Raw genomic sequence first — 23,642 nt, forward strand, 5'->3', positions numbered from 1 at the left:
AGAGTGACCTATTGATAGAAGTGTAGTTTATCAGATGAATAAAAAATTTCAACGGACTGGAACTGTGGAAGCTGCTCCGAAATGCGAAAGACCTCGAACAGCAACTGGTGGCGATAAAGCACTAGACATTCTTTCATCTATCGATGAAAACCCCGTGCGATTCACAAACAAATTTGCCGATGAATTTAATGTTTTTGCAAAATTAGTAAACAATCTCTTAAAACGCGTAAATATTTCATCCATACAAAATTTCCCTTACCCAAGGGTTGACGCCAAACGATTTTGATTGCAGGATGGAATTTTGTGAATTAATGAAAAAAAGGGTATTGAGGGTTGTAGAATTTTCTAAAATTTTAAATTCGGATAAAGCGATGTTTTGCTTAAATGGATCTACTCATCGACGTTATTGTCGCTACTGCTCCACAGACAATCCTCACTGGATGCAGACTCTGCATACACAACATCCGCAAAAACTTAAGGTACGGATGGCTATAATCGGCCGCTAGTTCATCGATCAATTTTTTCTACAGGGGAACGCATCATACTGGCCCTCATTACAAAACGAATTAATTCCATCGATCGCTGGCAAATTTTTACTGGAGAAAATGAGGAACGAGCAACCAAAAATATTTAATCGCGACAAGATGGTGGACCACCATATTATGCTATGGTTGTGATAGAATAACTTGATGACATTGTCCCTAGGAGATGGACTGGTAAAAGAGGCGTAATGGAACAGCCAGGACGATCTCCAGGTTTGAAGCCTCTCGATGTTTTTTTGGAAAATCAAATAACGGGTTCCGTTTGCAAAAATGGACCATAAAATTAGATGATTTACGTCTTGGAATTCAGAAAGAATTGTAATTAATAGTAGAAGGAACACTAGATAATTGCATAAAAGAGCTCAAGGAACGACTGAGTCATTACCAAATTATCACTGAAGCCCGGTTTGAGCATTTATTGTACTGTGTATGTGCGTGCGTTGTATTGTATTGCGATTTATGTATTGTAATTTCAATTTTTTTTTCATGAAATAATGACTCACTTTATTTTGTTTCTAATAATTTTATTTTTCCACTGAACTATAGATCCAATTTTAGTTGTGATTGTATCGTTGTATCATTTATTGAATTACCTTTGGTTTGGTATAATTCAAGGGGTATTTTTCTATTTGAAACTAAGCAGTTTGTAGGGGCAGCTGGATATCGACGTAAAATTTGAATATCTAAATAATGCATTAAAATGCCTTACGAGAAATTATAAATCTTTAAGCATTTAAAAAATATCTCAGACTCATAAAAGTTGTGAACGTGTTGCGGCACTTTTTACTAGCGTTTTCTTGCCTTCATATATTGAGCAATTAGTGACGATAATATCTTTCCTCATGCAAATACAAAGATTTGTGAGAAGTTCAATCAAACGCCGACTTGTGAGGAAAGCAATTTTATCAAGAGCGTTAAAAACTTAATTAATAAATTTAATTAGATGCCACACCCACCAAAAAGTAAATATAATCCTTTTTCGGTAGAATTTGAGAAAATTAAATAATTACTTATTTCAAAAAGTAGATGTTTCAAAACCAGTTTAAACTTAAAAACGAAAAGGACAATCCAGTCTTATGTGCTTATCTTTGAGTGTTCTTGATAATAAGAATTTTTCTTACTAACTGGGGTAATGGTCTTTAATAAAGGGCCCCTTAAGAGTACCCACTTAGGAAAAATATTAAAGATTTTAAATGATATTTATCCATATTAGCTGCTACTAACGAAATCCATTTTCCGTTTCAGGTAAGCCCTTGACTCGATCAAAGCACAAGTATGTAAGCAGGTGCGGTAAGTGATTTCGAAATCTAAAAGGATTAGTCTAGATCGACCAAGGTTCGGTTTCATCCTAATTTCAATGGTAAACTAAGTGAACCTGATCAAGTTTTTATCATACTAAATCAGGTAAGACAGTTAAATATGCATAGCTGAACAATGAACAGTGATTAACTCTAGTGATAAATAGTAAATAGTTTCCAAGTTACTCTCATGTAGGGAAAAGTTGACAGCAGAGCAATATTAATGGGGAGTACCGTTTGAATGAGCTTGCTCACTTGGAGCAAAAATTGCGGTGAACTTTCGAGTCGTCTTTGGGCGTATTACCGACAATGGAGAATATGATTAATTTCAGAATTCCTTCGCAATTCAAATTTCATCCGCTTGTCTGTGTAATAATATACATGTGTGCCTTTAAAGATACAATTCCACCCTTTACATTCAATATCACGAATTACCCTAATGACCCGAACCCATTTTCCTATTCCATCTGACACATTATCTGGATGACGGTAACATCAGGAGGATCGATTAATGAGGCTATTAATTTCCCAACTTGTACCCGAGCATCTTTGCCATGCGTGTCCAGATAACTTTGGATATTATCATTTCCAGGGCTCCTGTTTATGTATACGGGACGCGATGCAGACTTTCAACCCTTCGTTTTCCATTTATCTAAAACTTCCGGTCTCAGAAAGTTTGGAACGGTGCGGTCCCGTCGAATCCGAGCTTACAGTAAATTTGCTCTTTGTTCGGGTCGTCCTTAAATTCAGTTTTCCTTCGAAAAGGCCTCACGTAAACTGGGTTAAAGCGGAGATCTTATTTGTTGGGCCGATTCTCTCCATATGGAAAACCAGCGAAAGATTAATAAGAGAAGTAAATTGGTCCTTCTTTGTTTGCTTAACGATTCAGAATAAATAATGGATATTCGAAAGGGTTGTTCATTGCTCGTAGCTGCACTTGCTGCATCGGTACTAATGCTAATCTGAAATTCAAAACCAGAGTGATGCGAAATGAATGATCTCTTGTTCGTTCCCATCATATGCTTGTAATTAAATGCAAATACATTAAACGTTTAATGAATAATAATTAGAATCTATCCGACTGACATTGACATGTTAATTATACTCTAGTAATTGATTCTGGATCCTCCCATGACGAGTTTTAAAATTTTCTTTAGAGAAAAAGTTACTTTTTTTGGAATTTTAACGGTTCTGGTCATACAAGCGACAATAAACATGATTTAAGCCCTTTCTGTATACTTCGTTATACACTCTTTTTTTTGTTTCAATATATCACAGATTCAGATTCGTGCAAAGAAATTTGTACGCAGACCCGATGTGATGTGAGCAAAAATAAAATTTTAAGCCATTTTGTACTCACCCCCTTTTGACCTTCTTCAGTATTTCGTGTTTTTCTTAATGTTCTTCAGAGAGCCAAATATGAACGTTTTTATATCATATTTTTAGTTGTCTTCATGGCGTCTTTATTTAAAATGTCTGTTCCTAATCCCACAAAATCTCGATTTACCTACTGGTTGAGAAAATCAATACTGAAGACTGCGAAAAATGTGTGTTTAAACAGATCGAATTTTTTGAACACCTTGTGCAATGCTCCTTATTTCGAGATAAGGTGCAGTTCTCCCGACATACTTTTTGTCTGGAACAAAAATGCCGACACATGCCAAAGTGCATCAAATTACGATATTTCACTAATCCCCGAAACACACACCAGTACAGATGAAAAGATTACTTAAGAAAATCTTTTGCAAAATGCTCATTACGAGCCCTCGAGTATAACTGAAAAGTAAAATGTACGGTGCCTCATTTGGAAAATTTAGTTATGGACCATTGAGCACATGCCAGTTTTGTAGGCACTCAAATGTGAATGTCCATAAAGCTCGACTTGGTCACAAATTTGAAAAAATGAAAAACGATACGTAGGTGCAATGTTACGGATCCAAAGGTTGATTTGTATAACTCGTAATATGAAGCAACCTTGAAAACTCACTCAAATTTCAAATTTCAATTAATGCTCAAGTTACTCGTAAGCCCTACGAAAAGGGTATGGAAAATGTATTTTCAAAATAATCCTCTTTAGCAAAAGAAAATAACTTCGAAATAAAATACGATATCTTTCATTTAAAAACAAATGACCTACGAAGCTATGAAAATTGCTGCTAAAATTACATAAAAATCAAACTCTCGAGCAAATCTCCAGCTAAAGTAGATAAAAGTAGAACATGTCATGCTCAAAATGCTAATATACATTTGATGGCTATAGTACTTTTTACGCCTTCTTTATCTCATTATATCCTTTTATCAATGTATGTCCTAACATCCTTAACCAACATTCTTACCATCCTCGCTTTATAACAAACCCAAATTGCCAGCCATGTTCGTACGTGACTATATTTGCAACACTAGAGACTGTCTCCAGAATATCAGATATTGAAATTTTTTAAACAATGAACCTGGAAAGGTAATTCAAAATAATCCTGGTGCAGAGCGCTGGGGTTGGAGTTAACATAAAAATCCAACATTTGAAGACTCTCACCCAAATACCCTTTATGAGGAATTATCCTTTTCCGCACCCTTATTGTGGTGTTATAATGTAGTGTTAACCGTCAGTCCTGTAACGTCAATAACGCGAAGGTACTTCTTTGAGATATTTTGCTGTAATTCAACTTCAAATTAGAAATTCTGACGTTTACGACATTAATAATGCACCCCAGAACACACTCATGTCAATATTAATAATTCCAATATTCCAAACACGACCTTATATTTCAAACGTCTCAAACACTGAATGTCTGCAACCGCAACTTTTCAGATAGTCAAAACTAATTTATCATTCCAACGGCATCTGCAGTGTCTCGGATTTAAAGGACGACATTTCTCATATGAAAATTCAGGAATAATGTATGACTTTATATTTGCAGGTAAGAGGTTATGCTCTATTTTATTTCTCTCAAAGGTAAATTTAAATAAAGTACATAAACCTCTTAAGCCAGCTAAATGGAACACAAAGCACGAACGTGCAATAGAAGTAAACAATGCAGGTAACAACGAGCTAACAACAGTTTGTTTATGAAGCCTGACTGACCACCGCTGACCACCAAACTTTACACAATAACTGAATTTACTCCTATTACCACAACCTCAATATTTAATACCATCTCTGCATATTAGTTTCGTTATAGCTTTTAGTTGTTTATTTCAATAGATTTGATATATTACATAACTTTTCATCAATACTAATTGCGCGTTAAGTTGTCCAGCCTGAAGTCCAGTTCGTTTCTTTTGCGATAAATTATTCTATTATGGACTATGAGGGTGCGCATGTACCAAATTAAAATTAGAAACTTATTGTTGCTGTATGTTTTTCTTTGAAGCTCTTAAAATTTTAAAGTTTGAACAATTTAGAAACTGGAGATAACACAAAGGAGCTCTGTGCCCTCATCGAGGCAAATGAAATTTGTAATATTTCAGCATTTCTTGTTAATTTATGTGCGAAAATAAACCGTATCCACTAAAGAAGCTTGATGTGTTATTACTACAGTACAGGGTGTCTCATTCAAAAATGTGCGAAACTTTCAAAATGCGCCAGACTTGTAAAGCAACTACAACTGCAGTTTTTTACTAGTCTTATAATAATCTATTATAATCTGAGAATATATTTTTTTCTTTTGTATATTTAATCATAGCTCATGTACTCAAAATTTTCATTGGACAATCTAAAATAAACTATAAGATAGATATATGGTGTTTCAGATTCAAAATTTCACTAATCATCAATATAAACACAATCTCTAGGAAGTTGGTATTTACCAGATACTTAAAATACTCGCTAGGTATATCGTCAAACTAACATTATTATTACTGAATAATTATGGAAAAATACCTATGAAGAAATTGGGGTATACATGCAAACGGAGATTCTCATCTTACGAAAATATCGAGTTGTAGTTACTTGGACGATATATGACTCATCATTTTTTCCATTTTAGTATCCAGTTGTTTATGTTGAATCTCATTTCATTAATTTCACTAAAAAGCCCTTCCAAGTTCCAATATTTGCCAAAGTCTTTAGTTTTAACACAGGAATGATAACCTAGAAGGGCATGTTAAAAGTTTCGTCAAGAGACCAATAAAGAACTACCGGGACAAATTGCGTTGACACAGGCGAACAAAGGATTGTTGAATGTGTCGTTCAACTTAGCTCCTATGTCAAGGAGCCCCTTATCGACATAAAACTCATTGAAGCCCGAGAACATAGCAAGTCGATTCCCCTGTCCTTCATTACGGACGGGATTACAATGACACCTACCCGACCCGTGTCCGAAAGCTTTTAAGCTTTTAAATCTACAAGCCCAAATAGAGGCTCAGATCGGTGTTGTGGTCGAGATCGTGTTTGTTTTTCCGATCGAAGTTTTACACAAATGCAGTTTCTTTGGGAAATATTGTATAAACAAGAGTTTTCCTGAAATTATAGAATGGAATTTATTGCTCTTTGATATCTAAAAGTTACGTGAGGACAAAGATGTATGTGACAACCTGAAGGTTAACAATTAAAGAACTTTATGTAAAAATCCGTTAATAAATTTTTTGTGATATTAGAACATGAGCAGAACAAATGTTTTAAAAAGGGAGAAACAAAATTCACGTTTTTGAAGATTAATATTTAGTTACTCTTCCTTGGGTTTGACTTATTCTTGCACAAACAAAACGCGTGGTTAATAGGCCAGAAATGAAAAGCCTCTGTACTCTCATTGCGCTCTTCACCAAACAAGCACAGCCATTAATTTTATATTAACTGAAGTTTCTTCCAACCGTTGAAAAATAGCAACTCATTATGAAGCTAGAACTTCATACGTACCTTGATAGCTTTTAGTGCACTTCGCGAAATTTAGTCTACCTACTTTGATATACGCTCGCTATTATGAAAAATGTTTTTTATAAGTGGTTCGACTACCAATAAAAGTACCTTATAATTGATTTTTAACAACCGAACATTTTAAGCGAAGCTGGCATCGAGTTGCATTTTAATTAACTAGTTCCTTTGCTTTCACCTATAGGCTTTCACGGACTATTAACTACATTTCCGTAACGCCTACGAGCCGAAATTTTAATAAATTTCAACCTCGCATTAAAATTCAGAAATAAATCTTTAGGGAGAAGTTTCCGGCACTGCCGGAATTAGCGAAAGTTACTTAACAATAACTCATTTTAAAAACTACCCTTAAACTAGCCGTATTTACTGTAACAATAGAGCTTAAGATAAGAACTTGCCAACAACCACAAATCTAAGGAAGCACTTATAAGACCAGCCAGTCGGAATATTCATGAATTTATTTCACTCCGCTACTCAACTTAGATCTAATATGGAAATTTGATTTAGTTCTCGGAGACTTTAAGTCGGTAAAAGCTACCAGAGGTCGTTAGTCCTCCCCTAATTGTTGCAAGTTCAAGATTTCCGGCCGGATGTGCCTTATTTGCATGGTAGGCTTTTGTACACAATGTGTCGCTTCTAATGAACTTGCCTTGCAGATTGTAAAGTTTTAAAGTAAAGATGATGGAAGTTTTTGAATTCGCTTAAAAATAATTTCCCCGTGGAAAATGGAGAGTTTAAGGCGCAAGGTGCAAGCCAATGTGTTGGAAAATTTCCCGCTTTTAGTGGAACGGGAACTGCTGAATTTCCTGGAAAGCTTTTATGGGGGGTTGAGAGCAAGTTTGCCATATTAGTAACAATGTAATGCACTTTCAGGTATCCCTAATCTAAAAACTCTTATTCGGTTACCAATATTGTGGTCCAGGGACTGCCATTAAGCCCAATTAATATTAATTATTTGAAGAGTGACTGCTGAATTTCCTGGAACGCTTTTGTAAGCGAGTTTGCTGCATTAATAATAATGTAATGCGCTTTTCGGGTATAGCTACACTATCTCATAAATCGTATTTGTTCCTAATTATATGGTCCAAGCATTGTACTTACCATATTCTCAAATCTATATCGTCAAATTTTATTTTCATTATTTATTCAAACCCTAACTTTATCATTTTTCGATGTGCTTTTACAGGACATTGATAGTTGTATTAGTAATAAGATAATACATTTTTCTAGCGTGGCCCTATCTTGATTTATTATTTTGTTGTCAATACTGTGATCTAAGGGATACTATCACGGGATTAACGAATGTTTGTTAACAAATTTAAGTCTGCTAATTAAAATTTGACACGTGTTTTCTATTTTGCAGCAATATATTAAAACATTTACTAATCTCCCATTAAATATGTTTTTTACATTCCTCACGTTTCCCTTAAAATGCAGGAATTTTCTCGATTAACTACGGCAATGTTGCGTTCTCTGTCAGTCAATATTAGAGAAACTCAAATCCAGCTATTTATGACAATAAAAAATACGCCTTTCCGCAAAAATCTTTCAGTGCCAGAAGCGGACGTTTTATATAACCGTAAATCGGAGACATTTTTAATAAAAATGCTAGAACTGGAACGGAAGCCAAGAAAAAAAATAGCAGCTATTTCCTTGCCAAAGGTAATTTGTTATTACGGAGTTTTGCAATTAGTTTCCAAGTAGTCAAGTTGGAATCAAGAGGAATTCTAGCATGGGCTTACTAAGAAAATTAAAACGTAACTTTAGTCAGTTTTATTAGGCGAGAGTCTGAATGCAGAAGTTTGGAATGGTTTTCTAAATATTTTGGGAAAGTATGTAATAATTGGTAATAATAAGATGAGTTAATAAACCAGTTCAGGTTAGTTTATAATTAAAGTAACACTGGTTAAACGCTTAAAAATTTATCCATTTGTAAAATGGGCAAGCGGTTAACCAATCATTCATGAAGCCTTTTTTTAGAACCTGGGAGGTAGAACACATTATCAGAATAACAGATATGTGAAAACCTTGCAAATGGCAAACTCGTCAGACAATTTCATCGCATTTCTAATGATTATGAGATAAGAAACATTACCGTTTTTAGAGGTCTCAAAATTGCAATATCCTTAATGATTCGTTTCTAGATGACAAGAATAGGGCTGGATACACAACCTTGGAAGTCGATTTTCCTCTACATCATTTAACTTTTTCTTTATATTGAGAATATGAAACGCACAATGAATATGCCTTTGATTGTGTAATATTCGGTGTATCTTTGGCGCATTGTATCGCAGCAACATTCACTGCTTTACATAAAAGTACGAGATATAAATCGTTACCGTTGGATATAAAAATTTAGTTACTAAATTCAGATATCAAATCAGTTTAAAACCACCACTTACAATCCTTCAATGTAGACTGATCGAACCGTGTTTGGGTAATTTAGTGTAAACCAAACTGGAAGGTTTGAAAAGTCAAAGATAGATGATTTTGAGAAGAGAGACATTTTAGAGAACATATATACTTTAATATAATTACCTGCTGCTCAAATTTTCGAAAATATGTAAATGTGGTGGAGGAGATCTTAAGAAGAATAGTAACAGACTTTGAAAACAAAAATACATTTTTATTGGAGTTCAAAAAGATTGAAATTTAAATTGAATTGCTTTTCGGTGCTACAAATTCAAATTTTAGAGGTTCTGGAGATGAAACCGTCTCTTTAGAGGATTTCCAAGTCGCAAAATCAACGGTTATCATTGTGGCAAACGAATAGTACGCATTATTTATTTTCACAATGCAAAACTTTCTCAACCCATTAGCTTTAATTTTGAAACTTTGAAATTGGAAAAAGTTTTAAGAGAAAAAAAATGTTTTCGTTTAAATATTCTTCAAATTAAAATTGCGGCCGATTTAAAATGACAACTTCTCAATTTTAAAAATTATTAGATCCCAAAATACCACCAAATTTGGCCAAAAACGCCTTTTTCGAAAATTTCGGAATCGCCAAGCAACGAGTTGCAATTAGTTCAACTATAACGAGCGTGAGGTTTTGAAAATAAAATATAATAATCCGCTTTTAATGAACCCGCTTATAGCAAACTTTCGGTTATAATGAAATAATTAATCTGTAAAGTATATGAACCATACGTCAGATTTTTCCTTAATACCGAACCGGTTTATATCGAATCCTCTGATAAAGGGTAACTTAATTTATCATATAAATTGCTTAAATTTTCTGTTGAAGCAAAATTAAATAAGGCAATGAAAGGGACTGCAAGCACACGGGGATTAATTTTCGTAACCTGTACATTGGTGTTACAAACTCAGCCTGCGGATAAAGGGGTTATCCATAGTTTCAAAAGCCGCTATATTATGAAGGACTAATTCATTCGGAAATGTCATTAATTCTTAATAATGTCGAAAAAATTTTCAGTTTCTATGAAGAAATGAGTCTCGGAGTATTCCATGAAATATTCTAAATAGATTAGCGGAAGTGAAGTTTCCTATTAATGTCATTAGTTTAAAGAAAATTAACGAAACTGAAATAATTGAGCATTTAAGGAATGGGGATGATCTATGACTCTACCAAGAGCTAAAGATTGAATTTTGGTTTTTAGACCCTGAATTGAAGTCCCAAAAATTGGCTTTTGCTCAAAGTTTCAGCTATTTCGCTTGAAAATCGAATCCGCGGAGTATTGGCTTTAGTTTTAAAATCGGAAATAATTTTTCTACCTTGACTTACACCTGAATTCAAAGCGGGACACCTTTGTGTCGTCCAGAGGAACGGACCGGACGTGCGTCTATTATTTCCCCGTAATCCATAACTCATTTCTCTACCATAAGAGTTGTAGGAAATTGGCGATTTCTCACCATTGGCAACCCGAGCTAACCTTAAATAACCAAACAGCAGTATCCGATCTCTTCTATTTTTGTTCTCTCTTTAAAGACCTGTAACTCCTGGCACAGAAACCTTATTGGACCCTTGACAAACGCCACAATCCATCAAATTTCATCCGCTCTACTTGATAAAGGGCGTAAGAGATATCTTAACGAAAACCTCTATAACCCCACACATAGCTAAAGTACATTTTCCTGGAAATCTCTGGATAGATTGTTACCGTAATAAAAAGCAGCATTTACACAATCTGAAAAATAATCGGCTTCCTTTTTGTTCTTGGAACTGTTTCCGAACGCGTGACTGCGTGTTTTTACTCTTATCTTTACCACTTTAATACTAAAAAGCGTGTGAAATGTTCTGGGACGGGTTTTCGAGTTTCTATGTTTTTCGTTGGTTTATTGTTGGTGGTGCCCAAAAAGTATATGACCGCACATAAAAACTTAGTGTTTCCTTTGGCGAAGAGGAAAATGCGTATGCGAGTTTAGAAATTGTTTCCGCTATATTTAACCGAGCCATAAAGCTTATTTATAGCTCTACTTTCTATATTAAAGTCTTATTTAAGAGGGTCATCAAGCTTGTTTTTATAACTTTGTTATCACCTTGAGGGGAAGAATACATTACGGCGAAAACAAAGGGAAATTATTTTTAAAGAGTCTCGTAAACGTTTTATAAAATTATTTTCAGATTTGTGAAGCTACATAAGCGGGAATCGACTCGGCTTTGTCAAGTAAACATAGAACTTTCCGCGATGATTTTCCGCGATGATTTTCCGCGAATGCACTTTCAATCGGGCACAACGTAAAATTTAGTGCATCATGCAAATTCCTTTTAAGGGGTAAATTTAGAGATTTAGGTCAGTTTTTAGCCAATATCCTGAGCCGTTATTATTTTATGCACCATCGCTCGGAAGCAGGTAAAGTGTCTTCTGCTTTTAGTAGTCCTAAGTAACGAAACACATCAGAAAGAATACCAATATCAGTGCATTTCGTGTGCTGTAGGTGTCAAAGAAAAACATTGAAAAAAAGTTCAATTTGGACATCTTTCAGACTATTCGCGAACGATGCGTTGCTACGCGAAAAGATTATTTTAGGTCTTGCGGGATCTCTTTTGGGGTGAACATCGCAGTTTTCCAGTGAAGCAACTTCCATCGAAGTGGGGGAGCAGATGGATACTTCTCAGTCATAGTTTCCACCTGCCAACCGATTTATGAATACACGTTAAATTTGCCCTGAATCTTATCAACTCGTAGATTGTTCAAAGTTACTCAATGGCATCGTGACTATTGTTTACGCAAACTAATGAAACATACTAGAAACCGATACAGGGAGGTACACGACGTTTCGAATACGACAAAATGCCCCCCTCGTCTCAATTACCTCGTATTACCACAAAGCGCCTTAACATCCTCAAAATTATATTGAAGTAACGAGCATATTAATTATGTTAAGGAGCCATAATGTGAACGGAATAGAATTTTAGCATAATTTATCTTGAAGACAGTAGCATATTCTCCGAAATTTTTAACAGTATAGGGAAAAAAGGGTACCTGTCACTGCTGCAGAGACAAAAATAGTACTTATTGCTGAACAAAGGTATTCTTCGGCCATTGTTGGTCCTCACTCCACACAACATGATACCTGCCACCTCTATTTTTAAGAGAAATTTAGGAGAAATTTGACTACCAACTATCGTATAATGTGGTTTCAACTGGTCTTCCCCTTATCTCCTTAAGGCTCGTTGTGTACTGAACGGTCTCTCCTGTATTTCGACTAAAGTTTATTGCTATCTCGTCCTAACAGCTATAAAAATCTGGTCTCTTTGGAGCATTAAGTTCTGTTGCTTCCTTGTTCCTGTCATCTAGTATTCGCCCCTGTTTCTCCGCACAAAAATACCATATTTCCGTCCCTTGATTTTTCTTACATCCCGCTCTGCCTAAGGGACTGAAATATTTATTATATAATGTAGTTTAAGAATGGGCACGTAAAATTTCCAATAAAGGCAGAGACTTGTCAATAACTTCGTAAAATAAATTCAAAATAATTCCCATCAAGATACTTAACTAGCGAGGCATATAAATGCGGTCATTTCTAAATGTTAATCTCAGACTTTGCTCTCAAATAACACATAGAGCCAGGAAGCGTGGGTTGGGACAAATTCATTTAAAATTCGGGGATTCGTTTTTTCTAATAACGCTCGGACACGTCGATTTTTATTTTTGGCTGCGATTTTTTCGATCGTAAAACCGTGCATACAAGGTGGCCCAAAAATAAGTTATCACCATCAACTTAATTTTTTCAATTGGAACAACCTTTTTTTTATTTTATTTTTGAATTCTGCAACGAACCATAACCATGTTTCACCTAACATACCGTATTCGTAACTTCAACAGTTATCGAGAAATTCACGATTGTACATATTAATGACTAGACCGTATCACGTGTACAATTTCGAAAAAATGTATTAAGAAAATAGAATAACAAATTAAATTGAATGATCAAACTGTTCGCCATTAATCATTATCGACTTGATTCCTGAGGATTTTTCCGAAGATCGAACAAAACATTCAATTTGTGATTGTTCACTTGTCCCGGACAGTCACATGGAAACGATGTGAGAATTTTATTTCAAATAAGTAAATGTCGAGTGCAGTTGTAGAATTTGAAAAAATGGCGCCGTTAACGGAGAAGCAACGAATGGAAATTTCGTTTGATTGTGGCATGATCCGACGAAACGACACAATCCGAAGTTTGCAAATTGTTTAACAATGAATATCCGATGAGGCCGGTTACACGTTCGGTAATCAAAAAGATAGAAAAAAAAGTTTAAAAACTTGAGCCAGGCAAGAGACAATTACAAAACGAACCATCGTACGATCCTAGAAAACACACAATTGAACGTTTCGCTCGATTTCCTAGAAAATCCTTACGAATCAACTCGACAGGTACCTGCAGAAAAGTCAATATGTAAATCTTCTGTTCTGAACTATTTATACAAAAAAAATGGCATCCATACAAAGTACATTCAGTCCAGGAACTAAGTGAAGAAGTAATGATGAATAAATACAATACTGACCTGCATTTTTTAAGTAAAATAGTTTTTTTCCGACGAGGCAAGATTTTGCTTGAATGGTGCGGTAAACAGGCAAAATTTTCGATATTGGATCTCAGCAAACCCGTACTGGAGTACGGAGAGTCATACACAATTCCCTCAGAAAGTAAACGTATGAGCAGGAATTGTGGGTCCCTTTTTTATTGAAGAAACGCCTAATTCACCGCATTATTTGGTCCCGCTACAAAATTACATAATACCCAGCTTACCCGCACTTCCCCCAAGCGATCAGAACGCAAATATACCAGCAGATTCGATATGGTTCCAACAAGACGGAGCGCCCCCACATTATTCGCGAACAATACGAGATTACCTTAACAATATTTTCCCAAATAAATGGATCGGAAAGGGGAGTTTTATCGAATGGCCAGCGAGATCTCCAGACCTAACCCCATTGGATTTTTATCTATTGGATTATCTGAAATCCAAAGTCTACGTCAATAAACCGCAAAATGTTGAAGAATTGAAGAATAGAATTAGAGCCGAAATGCAACAAATCCCGCCACAAACGTTGACTGAAGTGTTACGAGAATTCCAAGCCCGGCTCACCTATTGCCAAAGAGTTAACGGTCAACAATTTGGAAATGTAATGTAATTTGTTATTCTGTCTTTCAAATAACTTTTTTCGCAGTTGTACACCTGATACGGGCTAGTCATTGATATGTACAATCGGAAATTTTTCGATAACCGTTAAATTTAGAAATAGGATATGTTACGTAAAATTCGATGCAAAATTCGAAAATAAAATGGAGAGTGGGTGGTTTCATTTGAAAAAATTAAGTTGATGGTGATAACTTATTTTTGGGTCATCCTGTGTTCATGATTTTACGATCAAAAAAACCGCAGTCAGAAATAAAAATCGACGTATTCGGGCTTTATTCGAAAAAACGAATCTCTGAATTTTAAATTAATTTGTCCCAACCCACGCGTTCGCACTCTATACATTGACCGGCAGACAGTATGCACCATATGGGATTTTTTTTTTTTTATTGAATTTATCAGAAAATTTTATTCTTAGTCAAAGTTCGTGCATTCCTGCAACACAAAATGCAGTTTACAAAATTTATTATTTTATTATTTAATATATATATTTTTTTTCATATGGCCGCGTTTCGAAAGTTACGAAAAGGGCTCATGAGTAAAATATATTTATATTTAACTTTAGAGGAAACATGTATTGTGAAAAGTTGCTTGGAATTGAAAGATAGGCCCAACAATGAAGTTCAGAGTTTCCATTCTACAAAAGAATTTTTCGAATTTCTTCATGATTCACCCCATGCAGGAGATAAAGCAAAATCATTTCCTTTGCCAGTTTTGTTTCAGAGAAAATAAAAAAATACCAATAATATTATCTGTACTGTAAATTGCTTTCTGAGTTTACAAGAATTGACAAATTTTCACCAAGAATAATATTTTTTGATCAATTCAAATGAAAAAAATCACACATGTTGCATACTTCATGCCGATCGCTCTATAAAACAATTTAGTTGTTTTACGTATTACGTTATCCGCAATTAATATCTTTCATGTCGACTTGTTACAGGTCTGTTTGATATAACCAGCTTCGCGTTAGGGAATTCATAGAGAACTTCCAAGTGTTCAACTTTATTAACCTTTAATGCTCCGCGTCACAAAGCCAATTACTTTGAAAAACACCATTAGAAACTTGAGGTTGATTCCTCGGTAATGCCTCGCAAAACGAGATTAAGGCCACAAAGAAAATCTACTTACGTTTTTATTAAGTTTATCGTGTAAGAGCCATTTTATGGCCGTATGAGGTAGCTGATATTACTTTCTTTATTTCTTTATAAAAGTTGGAAAAATCCCACCCTTATAGCCAATCATAAAGTGGAACACGTATTAAAAAGTGGTGTTGCTTAGAGGCAAGAGACACCTCAATGTCTCAGTTTAACATAGGAGTTTTTTGCACTCCTTTTTCCAATTTGCATGTTTACAGTTTTGAACTCTGTTGCTCTTATACACTACCAAACATAATAAACCAAGCGAAAAGAAATTGCTCTCCTTGCAGTTGCCTGAAAGCTCGATTCCTTAGGGGCCTGTTTGAAAGTAAGAAAACAAGCCTAAGCTTGAAAACAAATAGGGAAACGAACAAACAATAACACATCCGCTTATCGAAAACCCTTCAGCGACAAAAACGGCAGCTGTAAACCTTGTTATAAAAGTTTTCGTTCTGTCCCTTACAGTATTCTAAAAAACCTATTCGATCATATTTTCAACTAGTCGATTTCCCTCGGGATGATCTGTCCCTGTTTCCCGGCCAGTTAAATCGCGAAAGGTTCCAGACATCGACGACTGTTGGATTTTTGCGACCTTTCGTAATTCTTATCCCGATTTTTGGATGGGATTTTATAAGGTTCTTTCACATATTCCTCTTGAGGTAAACCGATTTTTGTTTCCTGAACGAATCGGATATTTCTGTTGTTACATATCACATTAGCATTTTTAATTTCCCACTCGCTTTGTAGCAATAATTATGCCTCAAGTTCATTAATTCATGCTTTGCCTACATCGAAATTTATTCATTAATCACCCTGGAAATTGCAGTAGTTTATTTAAATTGTTATACTCCGAGTTGCTTTGTACTGAATTTTATTAACTTAACAATCAACAGAATTAATTTAATGTTATCATTCTCTAAGTTATAATGGCGGACTGACTAGAAGCTGCACTCGCTCATTAAATATTCATATTTCTGATCAGCAAGAAACTGTGAGGTAAATTCGGATCAAAAAATCTGGAACTTTATAATAGACATTTTAATTTTTAATTTTTCGTTAAGAAAGAACTGGAAAAGAAATTCTAGTACATTAGTGTTTTAAATGAGCTCTGGGTGCTGGGATAGAGCAATAATTTGCCTGCAATTTTGCCTTTCCATAATTCAATTTGTATTAAACTGACGCTTTCACATTGCAATTACTAGAAACCATCTGTTTGAATTTCCTCACCTATGCACCAAAACGCATCCAAAGGGTACATAAAAGATAGTCCTTCTTTTTGCCGTCATAAGCAGTAAAACCCTTTGAAAATTTCCTTTCCTCGTGAGCTTTTGATTCCTGCCAAGAAAGCTTGGAAGCGTTCCGAGACTGTAAAAAGATTGCTGTGTTACTGTCAGTGTAATCCCATAGATAATGGAGAACACGGATTTTCCGGCTTGTTTAGTTCGAGGATTTTTCTCGTGATGTTTTAACATTGCAGATAAGACGCTGCACCAAATACAGAAATAGACATATCTGAGACTTTAGTTGATGCTAACTGAAAATATACGACCGAAGAATTGCTTGAAGTTAAAGCGTAATTACCTGGTTGGCATTTGGATAACAGAGTTTAGTTAAATTGCTGCAAAGGCAGAGCTGGAAGCTCGGCATGTATTCGCTTAAAAGAAACGAGAGAAAATACAAATATTAGTTATGAAGATTTTAAGTGTGGAATATTTCGCGTTTACGCAGAAGTAAGAACAACGAATATGACGTACGTAATCAAAGCCGTTTGTTTCAATAAAAGAGAGGACGGAAAAGAATTCGAGAAGAGAAAAAACAGAAACAACAACGCTATAATCAGATGCCGCAGCTACAGCTTAAGGTCAAAGAGATTATCTAAGCAAACGCAGTTCTTACTTAATTATGAACCGAACTTTTTATTAAAATTCTTAAAAATTAGGTCCTGTGATTATGCCCATTCAATTAAGACAAGACAGCAAAATTGCTTACTATCTTAAACTCGCAAAATTAATTTTATTATCTTAAACCCGATCCAACGAGGCTGCTTAAAACTTCTTTTCCAATACATCCCATTTTGCGCTATCATCGATTTATGAGTTTAAATGCGTCAAGAGAAACTTCGAACTCATTCCACTTTAAATTATAATAGGAATGCCCATGTTAGAGGATTAAGGGAGATCCTATTAGTTCATAAATTGAGTGAGCTCTATTAGAATTCACAACAATTCGACCCTTTTTTTTTCTACAGGGGTGGAAAACTTTCATGGGTACCACTGCCTGATGGTGCGTCCGCAGTGGTTATGTGGGAATCTCTCCAGAATGGGGCGCCGCCCACTAAAAACTTCCTTCTTCACCCGGGAACTGCTGATAAGCATTACTTCAGAGGGAGGGGGGGGGAGCAACAACAATTAGACCTGGAATTGTTACAACTCACTTGAGACGGGAGCAAAATTTCTTATCTTGGATCCTCAAAATTTGACTTATTATCTCCAAGACATCGATGCTGATTAAATATTCTTTTCCAATAAGTCCCACTTTGTTCAATCACCGATATATAGGTTTGAATTCGTCGAAAGAAGGGAGCAATTCATCCTGCTTCCAAAATTGTAATAGGGGTAACCGTCTTACGGGATCAAAGGAGATTTTATTAATTCGTAAAGTGAGTAAGTTCCATTGGGATTTGTCGCAATTCATTTAAGCCGAGAGAGCAAAATTGCAAGTATTCCTGAAGCGAACAACATATTTCAAGAGTTACATAAAAGCGAATCATCTACTTAATCTTGACGTCTGAATGCATTATATTCCAAGCCTCAATATCTGGAACATTGATGACAACCGTGTTTCACCCGAAATATTCAGTATAGAACCAGTTTGATTAAGTAAGCTTAATTCAAAATCTTCAAGTAGTGATAGGCAGATATTTACTTATTTTCTTCCCAGGATCTTTAATATAAATCATAATTTGGTAGTTTTAATCGGACTTGGGCAGCATATTTCTCAATGGGAATAAAATGCTCATCGAATTACGGTAAAGCTTCGCTAATCCGAACCCCTCCGTAATCCGTATGTCGTTGTAGTCCGAACAAAATTGAAAAAATGTAAATTTCTACTATATGCCCTGTAGTCCGAATCCACCACGATTTCTCTAATCCGGACTGCACGTGAATAGCGCAGGGAATTCCCGGCTATGAACTAAGAGAATGAAAGAGAATCCCAGAATTAGTTTTATTTATGTCTAAAAAGCATGGCTCTAAAAAGGCTTTATAAAACGCTAACTATTGGCGATAAACAGAATATTTTGCAACAATTAAATAAAGGTGTCAGTGGAAAATTGTTGCTAACGAAATATGGTGTTCGTTCGTCAACAATTTCGGACATTAAGAAAAATAAGGAGATTTAACGACGCATTTTCTGGATTTTTTAACAGCAATGCAGCAATACATTTATTTTATAATTAAAATGGCAGTTACTTCTCAACATGTAGGTAAATCGGAAGGATCCATTTAAAAAAGACAGGGTCTTCGTTATTTTAAAGTCGTTGATGAAAAACTCTTTTCTGGAAGACTCAGCTGGCATGCAACCTCTTCTACAATTTAGCGGAAAAATGAAGTTGAATTTCGTGCCAAAACCAAGTAAAAGTTTTCTCATATTAGATTGTGCACTTTCAAAGTCAAATAAAAATTGTGTAATCAAAGTAAAGAAATTTTTTATAATATATATATATGTAGGATCCAGTAGTTAAATCAACCACCCTGTAGATAGTTTTTAATTGTATTGCATTGTGTATTCTGATCAGGTCGAGACTATCGGAACGGTTGTAGACTGTCAATAGAATTAGGGTTAAATTATTGTTAACGAGATTATGTACCCCTTTGGCACGCCCATGGTACACTTTGTTTGGTGCATGAGAATTCCCACCGAGTTATTTGGTCAGCATGGGAGTTCCCCGCAGAAGACTTGCCAGCATCGGTATTATTTATGATAACCTTTATCGACCCCAATATTGCAGACGCAATTACCGTTGATGAAGGACCTCTTATCACCACGATCCAATGCGGCGGGTAGTGCACATGGCGTCGAGGGCACCTCCAACCGGGGTACGCCCATGGTGCGCCGCCAGAGGGTTTAGTATTTAAGACTTTCCCGAAGATGGGAAATTCCTATTTCGATTCCTATTGATTTCCGATTCGATTCCGTTCTATTCACAGGGCATCTTCAAGAGGTACATTTCAAAGTGAAGGCCAAAGCGGCGTCCACGCTCATAAACCCATTTTTCAATTATACTTTAGACTAACAAATATATACACATAAAATAATGATTTATACAGGATGTTTCTGAATAGATGGTCAAAAAAATGAATGGGTGAATCCCGAACTCAATTTGAGATGAAAAGTTCGTACAAAGACATATTCAAAAATGCTCTAGCTTTGATCTACACGGTGTTAAAAATACCTTTGAAACCTTCGGTTTACTCCTCACCAATACAAGATGAAGAACATCTTAGAAATCGGATTGTTCTGTCTTGTGAAGTACTACGTAACACACCAAGAATTTTTCATAACGCACGGTAGTCTATGAAAAGAAGAATAGAATTATGTACACTAGTACGTGGGGGTCATTTTCAGCATCTGCTATAAAATTAGAACGCAATCATATTATATAAAGTAATAGATAAAAATAACACTATACCAAATTTAATGACGAAATTGGCTTTTAGAATTTTTTCATCGTTTTGGTATGACGCAAAATTATTACAAGTTAATTTTTTAATTTAATAATAAGTGCCATGGAGAGTAATAATTCGAAACAAGCGTTAAATGTCAGTCAGATTAAACTTTTTTTTAGAGTATATTGCGTTAAGTTCTAATTAGTGACCACAGAGTTAAAATGCCATTAACTTTAAGAGAATCCGGTTGGTTGGTGATCATGCTTGTAGAAACAGAGAAGTAGCTGCGGAGTTTAACTTGAGACATCCCCATCGTGTTTCCATTACTCATGGAAAAACAGCCGCGGTAAATGCCCTTTTTAATGAAACTGTTAACGTTAATACAATCCGTAGACATGGTCGACCTCGTCGAATACACTCACATCCTGAGGATAACGATATATTGGCGGCAAATGGAGCAAATCCATGCATGAGCCTTCGAGATTTATCATCTCAACTGAATATTAACAAGGACAGAATCAGAAGATGTTTTGTTCTCGTCACAAGATCGAACCCCATAAACCGAAGTTCTCACATACATTGGAGAGAAGATGTTGATAAGGTTAGACTATTTTTATGGGGTCCAAGCTAATTTTTTAAATGACTAACATTTTCTGAATTTACTGATGAGGCTACATTCACCATTGATGAGGTTGTATCGTCTCAAAACAGTAGATACTGGGCCACAGGTAATCCTCACTGGGTTATAAATTGTAAAAACCAAAATTCCCAGAAAGCCAATGTCTAGTGTGGAATTTTAGGAGATGGAATAATAAGTCCTTTTTTATAATCAATCATCGACTGCTGACCATTTAATTAACTCGTTCGATGGGGAATTTTGGGATGCAATTGAAAATCTTCCTCTTAATCTGCGACAGGATATGTATTTGCAGCTTGGTAGTGCATCCATCCGCAAGTCAAGGATTGTTCGTCAATGGTTAAACCAAAAATTTCCCATGCGCTGGACAGGAAGAAACAGTCCTTTTGAGCTGTGGCCTCCGAGGTCTCCCGATATTACACCCCTCGATTTTCATTTGTGGGGTATGGTAAAAAATAAAGTTTACAAAACAAGACCCGGAAATCGAGATGAATTTTGTGCCGGATTAAGATAAGCCTGTCAAGATATAAACGTTCAGGAACTTAGAGGAGCTGCTCGACAAAATCGCAAAGGAAGCAACAAATGTATTCAACTATAGATTGAGGACTAGTTGAGGAAGATCACGTTTGAAAGCTAATTATTTAAATTATCAAAATATTGTTGTGAATTTTGAATTAATTATAACTTGTGGAATCGCCATGTGCCGAATTGTTACCTTCCATGGCAGTCTTTTTATTACATTAAAAAATTGACATGTAATAATTATATGTAAAACCGACACGATGAAAAAATTTTAAAAAGCGAATTTTGTCATGAAATTTGGTATACATGGTTAAAATAATATTCTAAACAACTTTTTCTAATAATTTTTTTCGATATCTCTCACACGAGGCAAAACATCGAGAATTAACCCTGTTTATGAATTTATAGTGGGCGCAGTTTACAGTTCAGAAATCAATTGAGTATCTCAAAAAATGCGACTCATCAACCTGTACGATTGTGCAAAAATTCAAATCTGTACCTCTTCAAATAACGAAAATACTAGGATGTCTTCATCTTAAACGCGAAACACTATGATAAACTACATATATAAATTAAAAAATTATTTTTAATTTAAACAACCATTTAATTTTTATAAATTATGTCTCCTAAATGCTTAGTCAACTTCAGTGCAATTTTGAATTTTAACTTCAAAAGTTGGTATTACACGATGAGGCATTTACAGTCCAGAAAAATCAGAAATGCTTCAATGTATCATTGGAGACGACGATAATTTACAACTGGACGATGTTAGCGACAACGTGGGAGGTTATTCTACTGATGAAGTTTCCATAGATGTACCAAGAATGAAAGATGGAGAAGTGATTAAATGTTTCTCTACGTGCATTCAACGGTCAGAGGAAAATAACGTTGAAATAAATAGTTTGGCCACGCTTGGAATATTTCGTCAACGTGCTATGAAGGCTAAACAGAGTTGTATTCGCCAAATATATATTTCTGAATTTTTTAATTTATATAAATTTTTTAATCATTACATAAATTTTAAATAAACCTATTACGTATACTTGAACCACCTAATTTTCCAATATTTTATCTTGCATTATACATTATTTTAATATGACTCCGCAATCCGGATGAGCCCAAAGTCCAGATCGGACCGGTTCTAATTGATCCGGATTAGCGGAGCTTTGCTGTATGTCTAAACAAAAATCGTTTCTATTCCTTTTTATCGATATTATTTCCTTTAAGCTTGATTTTGTGCAAAGGAAATAAGTCACGTCCTCGAACTACATTTCACAGAACCTAAGTTATGGCCTTTATTTAATTATTTGTTCTTAACTTGTTATTAAAAATCTACAAGCACGTGTAGTTCGCATATTTAACTGCACACGCAGCAGTCATTTTCTCATATCGTTGATTCTAATGTATGCGACACATGCGACTTATATTTTATTTATTCTTACCATGTGTGAAATGCATTCATAATTTAAATAAAATATTGCTTTGGTATTTCGAGACACAATAATCATATTTCTGAAACTGGTGATGAATTATTTATTTATATACTCCTTCCGGTTTTCACATGCTCCAAAGCTCCAGACACGATTCTATATCCTGAAAAATACGTGGTAATAGAGGTGGGATTTAAAGAGAATTGAAAATGGTTTTATTTTCCTTAGAAGGGATGTTAAAACAGATTACTCTACTTTAATCCATGGATTTAGATTAAAAACAAATGAGGGCTATTAAGTGCAGCCGCGTTTTCCGGTGCATTTCCTATGTAAGACATTTACAAATCCCAAAAAACCAGGAACTATCCCATTTAGTGGTCAAGGATCAAGAACTTCCACTAGCAGGTTCATTTTTACGTAATCCCGTAATAAATTGACTTTGATAAGGACTTACCCGCCAGCAGAGTATATAAATTACAAGGAGAAATTTCCAACAATATTGATAGCTTCTTCGGCCCTCTTATATTGACCTTTAAGCTGAATTCTGTCCCCCCCTCGTCCGGGTAAATTTATTACTGGGTCATAATCGAGAAATGAAGAACACATACTTCATTCGTCCTATATTGGTATTGCATTGGAGAAGAAGTAAAAGAGCCATATTTTATAATTCTAGCACGACGTTGGAAATATCGGCCAACCGGAAAATAAAGCGAACGTATTGGAAATACGAACTATTCCTTGAATACTGAGGTCTTGCATGTCAATAAGTATCTTTTGTAATTTAGAAGTTTTTGTACAAACACTTATAAGCGTATGTTGCTACTGCAAAAATACAAATGCAACGAAACAGTTAAGCAAGCGATAACAAGTCTAAGTGCGTAATATACTTATTATAGCTTGCTCTTGCCGCTAAAGTGTGGCTTCTAACGAT

The 23,642-nt window shown here is 35.2% G+C and overlaps 1 protein-coding gene and 2 long non-coding RNA genes across 3 annotated transcripts in view; 1 reads left to right on the plus strand and 2 right to left on the minus strand.

Moving 5' to 3' along the window:
• The window catches only part of LOC136347417 (acid sphingomyelinase-like phosphodiesterase 3b), a 154,603-nt gene that overhangs the window by 51,973 nt on the left and 78,988 nt on the right, over positions 1-23,642 (plus strand). The window lies entirely within an intron of this gene.
• LOC136347396 (uncharacterized) lies at positions 1,704-3,350 on the minus strand. Its single transcript, XR_010733490.1, has 3 exons — positions 3,201-3,350; positions 2,552-2,802; positions 1,704-2,492 (listed from the first exon to the last, which is right to left on the minus strand). It is a non-coding gene; the product is annotated as an uncharacterized lncRNA (long non-coding RNA).
• LOC136347442 (uncharacterized) lies at positions 10,488-11,009 on the minus strand. Its single transcript, XR_010733496.1, has 3 exons — positions 10,829-11,009; positions 10,659-10,769; positions 10,488-10,600 (listed from the first exon to the last, which is right to left on the minus strand). It is a non-coding gene; the product is annotated as an uncharacterized lncRNA (long non-coding RNA).

The sequence above is a fragment of the Euwallacea fornicatus genome, chromosome 28, assembly GCF_040115645.1.
Source record: "Euwallacea fornicatus isolate EFF26 chromosome 28, ASM4011564v1, whole genome shotgun sequence".
NCBI classification, from domain to species: Eukaryota; Metazoa; Arthropoda; class Insecta; order Coleoptera; family Curculionidae; genus Euwallacea; species Euwallacea fornicatus.